Source organism: Puntigrus tetrazona, unplaced genomic scaffold (genome assembly GCF_018831695.1).
Source record: "Puntigrus tetrazona isolate hp1 unplaced genomic scaffold, ASM1883169v1 S000000173, whole genome shotgun sequence".
NCBI classification, from domain to species: Eukaryota; Metazoa; Chordata; class Actinopteri; order Cypriniformes; family Cyprinidae; genus Puntigrus; species Puntigrus tetrazona.
This window is the reverse complement of record NW_025047844.1, coordinates 53,552-70,000: the sequence shown is the minus strand read 5'-3', so window position 1 is coordinate 70,000 and position 16,449 is coordinate 53,552. Positions and strand designations below refer to the sequence as shown.

The following is a 16,449-nucleotide window of genomic DNA, read 5'->3' as shown; positions in this document are numbered from 1 at the left end:
ATCACAGCTATGTATGCATGAATATATATATTAATAAAACAGTATCATTTGTATTCATCACCTTTGCATCAAACTGTTTCTAATGCAGCGTCTATCTGCCGTTATCAGCCTCACTCTTTTTTTTTTTTCTCCATTTATTGAAAATCTTGCAAACCCTATCGTGGCGTTCTTCTTTTGCCGTCTCAGCAAATGAGGATGCTCAAAATCTCCCATTCTCCGCTCTTGAAGTTAACTCAACTATGAAAAGTGTGCCTTGGATCGTCTTCCGTCAACACGCTCTGGACTAGCTTGAGCTTATATAAAGCAGCATGACGTCTCGCGTGACGCGCTGCAGCTCTCCGGGGAGAAGATATACACGAGCGCCGTTACCCAAACCAATTAACCTCCAGCAATTATGAGCCGAGCGTCTCGCGCAAGAATCTGAAGAGCAGAGTGAACTAATGAGAATTACACCCATCTCAGACTTTCATTAACACTTTAGAGCAGAGTGAGATTTCTAACACGAGACGCGCGAGCGATCACACCTCGTCCAGACGGAGGAGAAACCTGAGAACACTTCCAGAGCCATGAGGAGTGTTTTATAAACCTTCTCACACACACACACACACACACTTCTATTTCTAATAATCTTTCACCCATCAACAAAATGTGTTGCTGAAAATTCTTCATTAAATTTAAAATCCATTAAAATGCATTCTTTGCACTGCCTATAAGCAACACTGTACATTTCTGAAATAATCCTCTTTCGTTCGGGGAAACATCTACTTTCCCAGCCGATTCATTACATTAAAAATTGCTAGTATTTTAGCATTAAACATTTCTGAAATGTATTCATTAATTAAATATGCATAAATTTACATACACTTACAGAACATAAATCTAACATTGAACAACGTCGGGGTCATAATCCTGTCGTCATACTAGAGTTACAGGTTTTTCCAGAAGAGATTTATCTATTTATCATCCCATAAATCAGAAGATACCCTGCACAGACAGAAAGCAAACACATCTTCAGCTTTTTTGGAAACGTTGTTTAAATCAGAACGATATACGAACAATCCTTCAGAATATAGAGAAGAATTAAACTTCGAGGTTTGTAAGAGAAAGAACGCAAATAAATCTCAAATAAATTAAGACTTCAGTTTTCTTTACACTAGTCTGAAATAAACGCGCTATGAAAAACCAAATAGCCCAAAATTGATTGACCAAGGAATTAAAAAACACAAAAACATCCCGTTTTTGCCGTTAGTGAGTTTTTCAGCTTCTCTAATAAGCTCCACATATTAGTGTTTGATGGCAGTATTGAGGGTCATTGTTCTCATGAAGCGTTACACAGAAGAGGAGCAGCGCCGTTACCCGACGTCCAGCCGTGAAGAACAAATCCTCGTGGCTTTCAGAGGAGTCGCATCTGCCCATGTCCCCTTCAGCGGCCCCGGGGCCCGATCACTGCAGACACGGAGCTCATGTCCTTCAGGAGCCTGCGGACACAGAACCCAGCTTTTAATGACATGTTAGCGACACGGGCTATTCTCACTCAAAACTACACATAAACAGGTTTTAAATACAGCTTATATGAGCAGCCCTCATAAAAGCTGAAATTGATATTCATACATCATCTAAATAAATACACTCCACTGAATCTCCTTTAAAGTTGTCCGAATGAAGTTCTTAGCAATGCATATTATTAATCATAAATAAAGTTCACAGTAGGACATGTACAAAATACCTTCACTGAACACGATCTCTAATTAATATTCTAATGATTCTGTCATAGAAGGAAAGCGTATAACTCTGAGCCACACAGTGTGTTGTTGTCTATTCCTACAAATATATTACTGGTCAAATCTTTCTAAATCCTTAATGAGTTGCGATGGGTTTGACGATCACACACTCCGGGGAGATTCGAGTTTCTAACAGGGGCTGAGATTAACGGTCAGCTCTGAGACAAAAGGCTGAGATCTGCACTCTGACCTTTAGCGGAGCGACACGCCGGAGCGCTTTGAAAAGCAGCCTCTTTTTCTGCGCGAGATGAAAGAGTGTGTGAAGGAAGAGCGCAGCTAAGCAAACACTCCACGCTGACAATATAGCGCATTTATCATCCGCCGCTGCTGCATTATTTAACAGCCTGATGTCCGCGGCTGATTGATATTCATGAGATCTGTAGCCCCAGGGTGTGTGTGTGTGTGCGTGTGTGTGTGTGTGTGTGTGTGTGTGTGTGTGTGTGTCAGTCACACACACACACACACACACACACACACTCAGACAATCATGTTGCACAAGGTAGCTGTCAAATCATCGCGTGTGGGAGTGATGCAGACATCCCTCAAAATCAATTCTGCAAACACTTCTCTCTCAAACAGCATTCGGAGAGGAACAGCTTGCTCCGGACGCAGCCGACGTCCGATCCAGCAAAGATGGAGCCCCGGCGGGGGACAAAGAGGAGGACAGGGACGAGAGCCAGGATCTGGAGACACCACAGAGCACGAGCGACCGATCACAAACACAGAGGTTCTTCTCATATCAGCTTCTGTATTGTACGAAGCGCTAGAGAAACAGCGCCGGACAGCGGCTGAAAACCTCAGCGTGCGTCTGACTTCTCGTAAACGGCCGTAAGGCGTCTGAGAGCGTCTGAGGATCCACGCTCGGCGCTAATAGGCCGGCAGAAACGACGTCTGGATGAGAGCTTCACGGTCGAGCGCCGACAGGAGGAAAACCAGACGGAAAGAGAAAACACAGTTTGACGGCACTATCAGTCTGAACGGAGACAGAGCTGCTCCTGTCACACACGTATTGATCGTGTCAGCGTGGACAAATAAGCTGTTTTTGCCAAAACGGGAATTATTTTTAAAGATCGAAATCAAACAGCAGCAGCACGGCCATCATTTATGCATTCAGCAGATTTCATCTCAGACGTGTCATCAAGTCTGTAGATCGCATGTAACATCAGCATTTATTCCTTCATGCATTTCAATTAAACCCCATCTGCTCGTAATGAAGTCAATTATGCTCAGAACCTAAAAAGATACAGTGCTTAAATATTTGGTTATTATATAAACGAGGAGAAATTTAGGAGAAGTGAGTCTCATAATACGAACTTTGAGAGACTGCAATTAAATAACAACACACTTTTTAGACAGCGTTTGAGAATCTGATGTCGATGCGCTTCATCATCAAACGCCTCCACGAAACACACACATCATCCTCAAACACAACAAACCGCCCGGATCAAGTGCACTTCACAGCATCTATTACAGTAAATCACAGAGGAACGAGCCGCGATGTCCTCGAACGCTCCGGAGCACGTCTCCATCTGCTCACACACACACACACACACACACAGCCCCCAAACTAACGGCCTCGGGTACCTGCCCGCACTCACCTGAGGCATGCGTGCGGTCATTATTTCCATCGGTCAGGGGATAGTTTCCACACTGCTGTGTCTGCTCTAGACGCCGGAGCCCGTGGCTCAGACTCTGGCAGCAGCCTCAGAGACAGCGCAGATCAACGGCCGGCCGGCGTGATGTCAGCAGCTCTCAGCCAGTCAGATCGCTCGGCTGCGCTCGCGCCGCGTCACTGGCTGAACGGAGCTCTTCATTAGCCAAACAGCACAGCCCGAGGAGTCGGGGGAGACGTGGGTGGTGTACTTCACCCCAGCCCCAAAAATACCCCGCAGCACAGCTGGGTCACCCGCCAGCGCCGCTTCTCGAGCGCTTCACCCATCTCACGCGCCTCAAACCCGCTCATTACTACCACGCTGGAGACGCTCAACTGTCCCGACGTCAACAATTACATTCATCTCCGTACGGACAGTCCCGAGCCCCTAGCGCTGCCCAAAATGATCAGAACACTAGCAGCGTAGCAAATATCAGTTTACATTGTCCATTAATTGTAATAATCCAGTGAGACGTTTGAGATCTGATTCTGAAGAAACAGAACAAACCGAGACTCAATCCAGAAAAACGGTGTCTTCGAGACGCTGTGAAAAATTGATTTTCTCATCAGTTAAACTTCTATGAACTGAACTCAGTCATCATTTCTTGAGCATCTCTGTGTTTAAAGCAGCTCTTCAGCACAGTTCCTCAGGAGCTTAGCAGATATCTTTCTTGAAGACACAGTTCTTCTGGATTGAGTCTCGGTTTGTTCTGTTTCTTCTCAGACAGACCGATGATGATGATGATGATGATGATGATCAGATCTCAAAAGCAATGGACAAACGTAAACTGACACAAGACAGAAATAAGCGACTTAAACCGTTTTGAGTTGCTGGTAATACTAGTTTTCTTCTAGTCATTTTGGCCAGACATGACGCTTGTTTAAGAAAATGTCAACAATTATATTCCATTCATTTCCATAAAGATAGTCCCCTGCCAGCTAAACATATAAAGAGATGAATCAGAAGAAACGCCTTAAAATACTTCCAACATCCCCAAAACAAGTCACCTGTGTTTATAAAGCATATATTATATATAGTTCCAAAGCAGTTTCACATTAAGAAGGAAAATAACAGCGTTGATGTTATAAAAGCAATCAATCATGAATTAATTTCAGCTGTAATTCAGGTGACTTTGTTATTATTCAGATTGAGTGCAGTAACAGCACTGACGAATTTCAACTATTTAATCTATAAAGCGACTTCGCTGAGTATTATATTTCAGTTCAACATTGATTCAATTCAGTTCAATAACGGGGTCGATGCTGCGAGTTCATCAATGATGTGTTAAATTTCAACTTCTTTAAAAGACAACAGTGTCATTCTTAATTCTCAATTCAGTCGTGGTTGTCTTCTAATCAAATAAAGCAAAAATATAACTGACTGTATATTAATTGCCTTTAAAACCAACAAACAAAAAACAGGCCGTTGTGCAATAAAATGCAAAGAGGTGTTTAATGATGATTTGAACGTAGCCGTAACTACTAGCGAGGTCAGTTCAACAGCTAGTCGATGCACACGCAAATAAACACGCATGAGAGAAGATGCCCCCAAAACAGTCCCACAGCATCTGAAGATCTGTAATTTACATATAATTAAAGAAATATTCTCACATTTTTACACTTCCGCTGCTCTGGTATAATTGCACCGCTGATAAACGGCACGCTGCAAATCTCACACCCCATAATCAATTTATTTCAATTGTGTGCGTGAACTATTACTCAACGAGACGAGATGAAGATTTCCTCCCACGCAGGACAGACGGATGGACGGACTCAGAAAACAGGGACTGGTAATAACGCAGGAGCTCCTGTATCCTAGCACAATATCCTAATAATGAGGAGATGATGAGAAACATCATGCGAGCTGCTTTATTAACGAACGTGAGCAAACAGCCGCGAGTCTGGCATTAAAATCACCCGTGATGTCTTAATATTAGATGATTTCTCCTGAACGTGTGAAGCGTGTTTCTGCGGTCGCTCCAGGGAACAATGAGGCGCAGAAAACAGGACCCAAACTGACGCGCGTGTCATTGAGCTGCCGCGCTAGTTTATTAGCGTGCTCAGGTGCGCCGCAGATTGACGGGCGGAGGTGTGAGCGGAGCGAGAAACACCAACACCTCAACCACTGCCGAGCGACCCGAGCCAACACTTACAGAGCGACGAGGACTGGTGTCGCTGAAACACACTCAGAGAGGATCATGGGAAACGCCGGAGAACATCAACATCCTCCTTATGTCGAGGAAGAAAGTACACCGCTGGTCATTAATTCAATCAGAAGAGTCTAATGCAGCGTATTTACGGTCAAACCAAAAACTATTCAGATATTATTTATTCTATTCATGTAATCACTTTTTAATGCCATACCAGCATCAAAGCTCAGAAGAAACGACAAGATATACAACTAACAAAAGGTTATTAAAGTCATTGCAGATGTACACTAGACAAAATTCATAAATACTTAAACTACTGTTTTTATTTACATTAAAAACAGTAGAATCTAGGATAGTAAAATACAAAGTGTGATATATTACACCCAAAAACTCTTCATACAGTGGACTACCAGTAAAGACTGCTTACACACCTTTCTATTGAAGTTATCTGACATTATTAAGATAAAATCATTCTAGGGTTAAAAAAAAAATTGCATTTCCAGTAAACTTTACAGGATTTTTTTGAATCTTCCAAGAATTTTTGGAAAGTTTCCAGAAATTTTAGACCCCTTTGCAAACCAAGTTCTTGTTATATTTTATTACCATTTTCTAAACTTTAGCAAATAAATTGTGATGATGTGAGATTTTAAACTAAATTTTGGTTTGACTGCAATTCATTTGTGATCATCAAAATTAATTAGTTCTGACAGTTCTTGTCTTGATTGGTTATTATTTTCTAAACTATAGAGAATAAACTGATAATGTGAGAATCGTTGGAAGCTTTCATATTAAATGTAGGTGTGAGTGTAGCTCTATATGGACCTGCTGCGCATTTCATTTCTAATATATATGTCTATATTGGTGAACAAAAACTACAACAAATACCACTTTTGCACCAAAAGGAAAATCCACAATAATGCCTCTACGATTATAAAATATGGGGGTTAGAAACACTCATTTAAAGCCAAGATAATATTGAACAAAAATATAGGATTAAAATATGTATTATTTAAAAGTAGAAGAGTCTGGAAAGAAAGACTGTTGCTGAAAAGTAACACATATTTTATACAATATTAAGTCTCTTCTTTGCTAAAACAAGAGCAGATCTTGTGTTAAACTGATGAACTTGTCACTGCTATTAATCTGAACTAAATTGATCTGAATAACAACACTGAACAGTTGAGTTTCCATATCTGATAATAATATTTTCATGTTTATCTCCATGAAGCTGCTTTGACACAATCTGTATAGAAATAAAGCTGACTTCATCTGAAAACAGTTTCGTCTGTAGTTGTGACAGGCGGAGGAACATCTACGCCAATATAACGCTTAAATATCAGCCGAAGTCACGCTAAAAATCCATGAATCAGGAGAAAAACCGAAGGGCTCATATCTCAACCACAATCTAAATGATATTGTACTCTCACAAACTAAAAAATGAAGATGAGACGGACAGGGGATGGTGATGGAGAATCTGATTGGCTGACAATTCCAGATTCAGGCCAGACAAAGAGAGACGGCGAAAAGTTCCTTCAGAATAAATCAACTCGAGCCCAGGATGGACGGTCTGCTCAGTCACTGTCAATTTCCAAGCCATAATCCTTCCCAGATCTCCCTCATCATCATCTCTCGCTCGCGAGGACGGCGGGAGCAGGTGGGCGAGATTAACATTCCACATTTCCTCTCATAAACCCGCCATCACCTGCCGCTGAGGGCCAAGACTTATAGATTTTCAATATTAATCAAGCGCTAACCCCTGGGGAGAAGAGCCACCCCGTTCCAGGCATTACCGCTCCAACTCCTGGATTTCCGGGCATCAAGTTCTCGGGAAGAGAAGGAGACGTGAGAATCAGTTCGGAAAAAAACCATCGAGCTCGGCCGCGACAAAGCAAATCAAAGCAGCCGCGTCACTCAAGCCTCGGATCGCAGGGGAGGGGAAAAATCATCTGTCAAATAATTATAGCTCATCCTACGATTTCACAGTACACTTGTCTTTTTCTTTTGCTGCGAGGATGAAAAAAGCACCGGCAGCATTCAGCCAGAAAACACCTGGCACAAAGCTCGCAAGACAACAGTTCCAAGCGCTCGGCCGCTTCATTTACATAATAAAGAACGCATAATGGCAGCGCTTACTAATTAAGCCTCGCAATGCAGTTTTTCTTCCTGGAAAAAGCAAAATGGGAGGGAGCTAAGTGACAAACGCGTTTATTTACATTTTTCCCTAAGGACGATGTGATTCCTGCACGGAGACGGTGGAAAAAAGCCTAATGAGGTCCCCGGGGGCCGAGCAGGAGAGGAGCCTTCATGGGTACGTGACAGCGGCGCGGACACTGTTCCATCCTCATTAGAGCGAGGAGAGATGCCGCTCTGGTTTAGGATGTGTCAGCGAGCAGCGACAGTGTTCCTCTTCACCGTGACACGCTGCTTGTGTCGCGCAGGACAGGTGAGGACGGGAACGGCTGCCGAACTGACGCTTGCTGCCACACGGATCCTGTCCTCGGGTCACACGGCAATTACAGACCCGGAAATGTTAGAGCGCTGCTCTATCCGGGATAATTCTGCTTCGTTTGATGCGAGCGACTCGTCAGGCTGCTCCGCTGGAGTTTAGGAGTGAATGTATATACGGCACTTGTTGACTCGTGACTCAACCTATGGGCTTTTTTTGTATCTTCTGCAGAAATCAGTGAGCGTGGAACGGACTTATATGGCTTGTGCACCCAAAAACGAATCATTTGCTCATCCAAACCCATGAGTTTAGTGAAGAGATTTTAGGATTTGTTGTCGGAGACAATGCATCAGTGCGTCATAAGACAAATCCATACGAATCAAGGGGTTTAATACAAGTTTAGCAAAGACATACAATCACTTTATCCGTTAAACAGATTTAATATACGTGACTTTTTGCATCTTCTGCAGCAACAGTGAGATAAAAATGTGTGTTGAATGGTTTTAAAGGGTTTGTGCATCCAAAAACGGACGCTCTGTCATCATTTACTCATCCAAACCCATGAGACTTTGGTTTAGTGAAAATATTTGAGAGGTTTCTGTCCCAACATTGGAAGCCCAGCCAACCGCCATTTTGGCATCGTAAAACAAATCCATATAAAACAAATCAAAGTCTGCTTGAGGAATAGGATCGCTTATTATGCTTTTTATAATAAAGAGATGTAGAATATGGGTTTGTACAATCAACATTTTTTATTAATGCATGTACATAGAGCGCACTGAATGTGGCAAAGATGGAAGCTTAAGCACAAACATGCAAATCATTGGTTTTATAAAAAAAAAAAAAAAAAAAAAACAAACTCTTCATTTGTGTTTTAAAAGATGAACAAAAGTCTTGTACGTGACACAAAGGTAAAAAACACGTTTGCCTGAATTAACCCTTTAAATGGAGCTCAGTTACTGATGTCTTACTGGTGCCTGCACGCATGATCAAATCAGCCAAATGATTAATGAAACGGACGCGTGCAGGAGTTTGTGAATGAGTTTGGCATGTGTTCCAGCATCTCCTCTACTCTCCGTGACACTACAGAGATACTGCTCAAATGACACAAGCTCAGTTTAGTCTTGTGAAAACGCAGAACATCAGAGACGAGATGCAATTACATGCCATCAACAACTAGACAGCTCATGGTTAAAATGAACTTTTGGATGTTGGAGAAAATCAATGACACTTTTGTTATGGAGTGAAATGACAGCAGACCTAACGATGCTGACAAACTAGCAGTATGACAATCATGTTGAAGACTAACCTGTTAGTCTTACACAAATGACCAACCTCTGCTGCCTGTCACACCTGCAATATGTCAAACTAATGTCACGCCTGGAGAAGCTCCAGAGAATCATTCATGAAGTTCAACACTCATCACTCTCAGCTCTGTCCGAATCTCCATTAAAACCAGCACAGAAATGGCACAAAAGCTGATTCCCCCTAGACGGCGCGACCGCTAATGGTATATTACGATTAAAGAAGTTTTAAAATAATGTGGTCATGCCAACTTCTGAATGAAATCTAAATTATGTACGGTTTCTTTTGATTATTAATTAGGAACTTAAAGGAAGCTGAAAAAAGCAGACGATCTAGCTGGATTATATACTAATGCAGTCAGCCCTTCACAAGTTGTTCCTCGTCTTCACTCGTTTGAGATCGGTCCAGCTCTTCATTTTCACACACTGCTCCACACAAAGACATCTAACGCAGTATAAAAATCAAACGCCAAATTAAAATGGAACGTTTTCAGGATAAATAACCAGCGGGCAAATATTACAGACAATTATGCTTTCTAAATCAAGAGAAGCAGAAATCATGATTACAATTAAAATGTGATTTATCTGAGCTCAACTGATCAGCCGCTGTACAGCGGAATCTATAGTACAGTTTCCATAACGAACGTTTCCATTTAATTCAAAACGGTATTGCCACAATCTGTATTATATAAAGAGCTATAGAAAAGAAAAGCCTTCTTACAGATCGGGTTTTTAACTCGATTAAAAGGTCCAATTACGACACCCTGAACACACATCTAATACACTTGCTAGTGTGCCACTGTGTAGAAATGAAACAGCATGGGTCATTCCATCTCAGATGTGCCGCTGCAGGGACTAATAACTTCCTAGGGGTCTTAAAAGCACAAGCAACCAATTTTACAATGTTTGAAGCACTTGAGATGGAGTGACCCATAGGACTGATGGTTGCCATGACAACCCCGCCACACCGAGGGGGTCGATTGCCATCGGCAACAGTGATGTCACCCTATAACAAGCACTAAACACAACGGTTTGTACACAAGTGCAATAGTAGTGAGTTGCAATAGAATTCAGTATTTAGATTTATGTAATTAAATTACCCCAAACACTATACACAGTGTTTCCTTTACACACACACACACACACACACACACACACACACACACACACACACAGTCTAATACAATAGAAGTCATTATTTTTGCTGTCTACTCTGGACGCAGCCACAGACTAAAGAACACTTGACCAGCTTGCTTGGTGGTCCTCTCTTACACCGGACACTTATCAGCATGTTTGTTTTGCCAAATATTTAAAATGTGCATGAGTGTGTATTTTAACATTTCCAGTATGAGTTCCTGCAAATCTTTGCCAGCGCATGCTTGCTTAATATTTTACTTTCTTATTAAGGCTACTTTCTTATTTAACTTTATATTTTCTTTGATAGCCTATTTATTTTGTGTTTCCCATGATCACTGATTAAAGTGCCGTTAATAGATATTTGATTCATTTATTTTTTTGTGTTTTAAAATCATATGTTATACGTGTGTGGTGTCTCACCGCAATCACTGGAGAGATGCCCGCAGCCACAGGACCAGTCATTTTCAGGGTACATTTTCCGAAATTGATATACAACATCCAAAAGCTGAACGGTCTGAGGTCTGGTTTGTTATGATCAGATGATATCTGAGAGATACAGCTTTTTGAAAATCAGGAATCTGAGGGGAGCAAAATAATCTAAATATTGAGAAAATCGCCTTTAAAAGTTGTCCAGATGAAGCTCTCAGCAATGCATATCAACAATCAAAAATGACGTTTTGATATATTTACAGTAGCCAATTTACAAAATATCTTCATGTAACATGATCTTTACTTAACCTCCTAATAATTCGTGACATACAGTGTATTTCGTAACAGCGACTCTTCCACCGTTACAGCCCTAGTGACAGAAATATTCTCAACGTGACTGAACAGCTCAACGCAAAACGAGCTGGCGGTGTTTTATGTTCATCACTGAACCGGCAGCTCTCACTGACCTGCAAATATCTGCAGAAAAGCACACTACGTCACGTCAATCACCGGAGAGACGCCTGCGGCAATTAAAGAGCGAGAGCGATCTCAGTGCAGCTGCAGTACAGTCACAATCCACAGCGGCTCGTGAAGGGCACGGCGGGACGGATCCGGCGTTCTGCTGGCACCTGCTCTAATTAGGTCGACCTCTACCTGGATCTGACGGGAGCCGGAGAATCTCACGGCCCGCTGAGGAGAAACGGGACACGGGAACGCCGAACACACTCGCTCAGAGCCTGAGAGTTTCACAAACCCGAACACACCAGGCTCTCCATCAGAATATCACACACTTCCAACTTTGTTGGAGAACCGAGCCGAGACTCTCTTCGCTGGCGAAGCTGTAATGTTGTGGAAACTTAATTGACTCTGTGACCCGCTGCATTGATGGATGGCTCCAGATACCTCGAGCATTCAAAAGACAAGAAAGACTGATGGGTGAGCCGCTAATGGCGTTAAACCTGCACTCAGAGGTGGATGGATACGGCCACCCGCTGCGTCAGAGGAAGAGCGCAACAAATGCCTGGTGTCAGACGCTTCATATAGAGACGGAAATGAATGTCTCTAATGGATGATGGAGGACAAGGTGCAGAAAAAGCACCGATCCGATTCCTTTAACACGTAGATTCTGTCAGGAACATTTCCATAGTGAAAGGCCAGGAGTGAGGGCCACGAAAAGTGAGGATAAAATGCTAAGAGGTTGTGGAGGGCTTTTACGCTTAACTCCAGCGGCTGACACATGATGATACAGTCGGGAGAGACGCGGCGTTTGCCAAATGACAGCTCTAATGGAGAGCGCGTCTGTTACGGCCCTTGGCTCGGGTCAGGCCATTACTGAACACGGCTTAATGTCTGAGACTGCACAGACGCTCTTAACACAACACAATAAAAGACCACGCTGTAAATCAAGAGCAGTTCAAAGCCGCCGTACACTTCAATCGATTGAATAACGTGAGAAACATGCTTTAAAGCAACACTTTACAGCTAAATCACACTGCTTTTGTCTACAGAGATATATATATATATATATATATATATTGAAGTCGACGGAAAAAAAAGTTAAAATCAATGCATACTACGCCTACTAGGATCTTAGCAAACACCTTTAAACTATGGCTGCAACTGTTATTCTGATAATTTAGTAATTTGTCAATAATGTGATTAAAAAGCCATGCGTGTGTGTGTGTGTGTGTGTGTGTGTGTGTGTGTGAACATGAAGCACAAGAACAGTCATAAGGGTCAATATTTCAAAACTGAGATTTATACACTATACAAAAGCTGAAACAAATAATCTTTCCATCGATGTCTGGTTTGTTATGATCGGACAATATTAGGAGAATATTGAGAAAATCACCTTTAAAGTTCCAAATGAAGTTCATAGCAATTTTGATATATTCACGGAAGGACATTTACAAAATATCTTCATGACCTTTACTTAATATCCTAATGATTTTTGGCATTTAAAAAATTTGACAATTCTGACCCATACAATGTATTGTTGTCCATTTCTAGAAATATAGCTGTCCTGCTGATGACTGCTTCTGTGCTCCAGAATCTCTCTCTCTCACACACACACACACACACACACACATATACATATATGCATGTACGTGTGTGTGTGTGTACATGCACATATTTAAGAAAAGAATGTTGAACGTATATAACATAATATACATGCATACATACACACACATATATATACATATACATTATATTATATATACACACCTCCCTAAATATTTTCTAAATATATACTGCATGTGTGTATGTGCATTTCTAGATGAACATAATAATCATGCACAGTACACATATATATTATGTTTTACTTTGGATGTGATTAATGGTTAGCAGCACTAACGTAACGCTGAACACCTTCATCACAACGGCCACGTTCTGCATGTCAAAGCCATTTCTCCTGTAATCTAAAATCAAACTGTAATCTAATTCCCACACTCCCCTTGTACGTTACCTGCACCTGAAACACTTTTCATTAGCATGTAAACACGCAAATAACGTCCCCGTGCGGCACAAACACAACGTTAACGCACTGAAACACTCAGCTAATTGATGCACTAATTGTTTTAACGGATTTGGATTGAAGGATTAGAATTAATGGCTTTTTAACACGACTCATCTGAGAGGCATCTGCGAGCATTTCAAGACAAATACCTGGCTTGGAATAGAAGCTGCTTGTTTTGAAGCATGGACTCTCGGCGAACACTAAGCGGCTGATTAAAGCGCTCCGAGGCGCGTGATGAAGGGCGCTGGATCTCAGGTGCGTCCGTCCTGAACTACTGTACATGTGTTCAGCAGAGCTCGTACATCACCAGCGCACTATTAATACCAGCGCTGACAGATACAGGCCATAGAGTAACACCATACTGCTGATAAGAGCACTTATAAGACACCGCAACAATATCACACACAGAAAACTCACTTTCCTCTCAGACCACGACCACGAGTGCTAATTATGACTTCAACCTAAACGACATCCGCCTCCCGATCAAGCCACGCACACTACTGCTACTCCACTATTAAGTCCACTCGACAGATCAATCCTTATGAATTCTCACACGCTCAATAGAAAACACACACTGAGTGTTTAGTTGAAAGAGTCGCAGATCAGGCAGTGAATCATTCTAACTTTTACCGAAACACACACGAGGATTAATGATCTTCACAAGCCTCCAAAACCTTTATTTCTTCAGCTCTCAATCAGCATTAGATTACGTCTGGATCAATTACATCTCATCTTACTAAGACACATAATTGCAGATATTTACATTATTTTGCTGCTGCACTGTTATAAAGATATCCTGATTTACATCACAAATTCATCATATAAAACATCAGCATCTGTGGCAAATTCACATTTTCAATTAGCCTGAGTCTCTGAACAAAACTGAGCTGTTTTTCATGTCAGAACAAATATGAAAACAAATACACATATGCAAACTTTGTATTGAGCTTTTTTCATTTTGTCTAAAGGTTCAATAACCTTGACGCTTCAAAAATCAATCAATCAATCGCTTTTATTCACAGGTTGCATCAAAGCACTGAACAGAATAAAGTAGAAGAATACAATGACAGGGATGTATAATGAAGAGAGTGAACAATTTCTTATTAAATGCAGAGACGGTCTCTGTAGTCAATTCAACGATAATCTCTAGAAGTTAAGTGTCCCCAACAAAGAAGACAGAGGAACCAGAACCCCATCCATACAGAATGGAGAAAAAAAACCTTGGGAGAAACCAGACTCAGTTGAGACCAGTTCTCCTCTGACCGGACGCCCAGCACTTAACTTCCTGTTCAATTTCAAAAAATTTATTTTTTTGGACTATTATTTCATATTTCAGGCTTTATGGGGTTAATGATGCAAACTGTAAGGTTCTTTTTATCTGAAATGCTTCAGAAAACAGATACGATTCATTAAATCTCAGTGTAAACCTCATAATGAGGGTCAAAGACATCCGGCTTTATACAGTAATCAGTGAATGTCCGATTTGCACCATTTACACTATTACTGTACTGACATCTAATACTGTACATCTGATCAACTTAACATGTGTACATCTTCAAAACCTGATGTCGGTGGATGAAACACCTGTGAACAGCTGTGGCTAAACAGAAATCATACTCTCATTAATCTGTGTAGATAAATCATAGTGAGCAGCTGTCATCACCTCAGACTGAATCTGACGACAGCTAGCATGCTAGCTCCGCTGCTAACAGTCAACAATAACAGACATGTTTGACAGCAGCAGCGGTCCAGTTCTACGAGGCCGACGTGTAATCTCAAAGTTAATTCTATTAATTCAGATCACTAAATATTCAAAAGACACGTTTTATGTGTCGTGTCCATCATTTCAAATCACAGGCCGCGTCTGTGGAGTTCAGTCACAGAAACCGGCGCCCGATTCAATGAGAAACACACGACCGATTCATCACCAGAGGCAGTGACAGCCAAACACGGACTAGTCCGAGCTCCTCTGACTCTACACAGCACTAGTAGAGTCATCCTAAGTGTTTAAACCGGCTGCCTAAGGGCTCACTAACCAGCTAATCCAGCTAGCAAACCCGCGCTAACGAGCCGCTCCTGCAGCAGCTGGTCATAATCTCAACATGACAGCAAAAACAACGAGTACTGACGTGTGCTTACCGGTTCCGCTACAGTGTGTCGTTTGTGGACGATAATGTTTGTGTTTTGAAAGTGTTTGTTGTCGTTTAACGTGGACACGTTAAGGCTGAGGGCTGACAGAGGGACCGCGGCGTGGAACGCGACGGACAGCGCGCCTGAGCCAATCACAGCGCTCTGTTTCCGAACGGGAGCCAATCGCTGCACGGCGCTGGCCTGAGAGGCGGGTGCTGGAGACTAGGGCTCTATAAATACAGCGCGAGCAAAGGGAGAGCAGCGGATGATGATGCTCAGATACATGATGAATGTTTCTAATTAAAGGTAGATTAACAGTGTTTGAGGCGAGACACCCGAGGTAAATAGGGTAACAAAACTATTATATTTCACCATACTTACCAGTTGATTGATTACGTTCAGAGTTGTAAACATTTTTGTATTACACGTTTTCTGAAATTGACTCTTTAAATATGCATATGGTTTAATTAGGCATTGTCAAATTAAATATGCATAAATGTGCATAGTCCGGAACAGAAATCGGTAACGAGGTTCAAAATTGTTCTTTGAATATGTTGAAAAATGTATTGTTTTTCCAGTGTTATGTTTGGATTTTTATTGGTATCACTCCATGAATCAGAAAAATTTCACCCTGTTTTTAGAGGTCAAATGCTGTATAAATCAGCGACTGAAATGTGAACAAACCTTTAGAGTATAGAGGAATGAGACCGTAAAGCTTGGTGTTTGTAATGGAAAAAAAAATATATAGCAAATACAACACAATAAACACTAAATGCTTTCAAAAACCTGTTATGAAAACCCAAATAACACAAAATCACAAAACTGACAAGTGTATGAAAATGTAAGATTTACATTGATATTATTCATTTGATCCAAATAACACGACAGATTTTAAAAGTGCAC

General features: G+C 41.6%; 1 protein-coding gene across 1 annotated transcript in view; it reads right to left on the bottom strand.

Moving 5' to 3' along the window:
• The window catches only part of LOC122333023 (R3H domain-containing protein 1-like), a 22,302-nt gene extending 18,604 nt beyond the window's left edge, over window positions 1-3,698 (bottom strand). Inside the window, 2 exon segments of the mRNA XM_043230518.1 lie at window positions 1,357-1,478; window positions 3,380-3,698. The gene's annotated coding sequence lies outside the window, so the exon portion shown is untranslated.
• Window positions 3,699-16,449: the final 12,751 nt, after the last annotated feature.